Source organism: Propithecus coquereli, unplaced genomic scaffold (assembly GCF_000956105.1).
Source record: "Propithecus coquereli isolate 6110/MARCELLA unplaced genomic scaffold, Pcoq_1.0 Scaffold411, whole genome shotgun sequence".
NCBI lineage: Eukaryota > Metazoa > Chordata > Mammalia > Primates > Indriidae > Propithecus > Propithecus coquereli.
In genome coordinates this window covers 1,941,982-1,943,009 of record NW_012149853.1, presented here as the reverse complement: position 1 = coordinate 1,943,009, position 1,028 = coordinate 1,941,982, and the positions used below count along the sequence as shown (strand labels likewise).

The window sequence follows — 1,028 nt, the reverse complement described above, 5'->3', positions numbered from 1 at the left end:
AGCTTGGGCTGCCATAACAGAATACCACAAACTGGGTGGTTTAAACGACAGACACTTATTTCTCATAGCTCTGGAGGCTGGAAATTGAGATCTGGGCCTCATGGTTGGGTTCTGTCAGGAGCCCTCTTCTGGGCTGCAAACTGTCAATTTCTCATTGTACCTTCACATGGCAGAAAGAAAGTTAGCTACATAGCTCTCTGGCCTCTTCTTTGTCTTCTTCTTTTTTACAATAAATTTTATTGGCCGGTCTGGAGTCCTTGCATGCCTACTGTCTCACAGCTGCTTTCTCAGCCTGGCCCAGCATCACCATGGTGGACGCCTTCCTGGGCAGCTGGAAACCAGTGGACAGCAAGAATTTCGATGACTACCTGAAGTCAATCAGGGTGGTTTTGCTACCAGGCAGGTGGCCAACATGACCAAGCCTACCACAATCATCGAAAAGAGTGGGGACACTAGCATCCTAAAGACACAGGGCACCTTCAAGAACACAGAGATCAGCTTTAAGCTAGGGGTGGAGCTTGATGAGACAACAGCAGATGACAGGAAGGTCAAGTCCACTGTGATGCTGGATGGAGGCAAACTTGTTCACCTGCAGAAGTGGGACGGGCAAGAGACTACACTTGTGCAGGAGCTAAGTGATGGGAACCTTATCCTGACACCCACGGCAGTGTAGTTTGCACCGGCACTTATGAGAAAGAGGCATGGCCGGCCTGTGCCTTCGCTGACTGCTCCTCTGCTGGTCGGCTGACCCTCAACTCAGAACCACATTCCCTCACTTTTTCCTCTGCATTTTGTTTGAATCTGCCTTGGTTGAGGGATTCTTCTGGGGTCAGGTGTCACCAGCCTGGATCCAGTTCCTGTTGTCATTGTGTGTGTGGTTTTTATTTTAAATTGTATTCAAAGGGTTCTCTGAGGTCAATAAAGCAGAGCCCAGGGCACCCAGTTGCCTTTTTGCCTTTAGTGACATAAAAAAAAAATTATTGTGTGTATTTGAGGTTTACGACATGATGTTATGGGATACACAGACA

The 1,028-nt window shown here is 48.1% G+C and overlaps 1 pseudogene; it reads left to right on the top strand.

Annotated features, from left to right (window-relative positions):
• The first annotated feature begins 257 nt into the window (after positions 1-257).
• LOC105817444 lies at positions 258-673 on the top strand (annotated as a pseudogene).
• Positions 674-1,028: the final 355 nt, after the last annotated feature.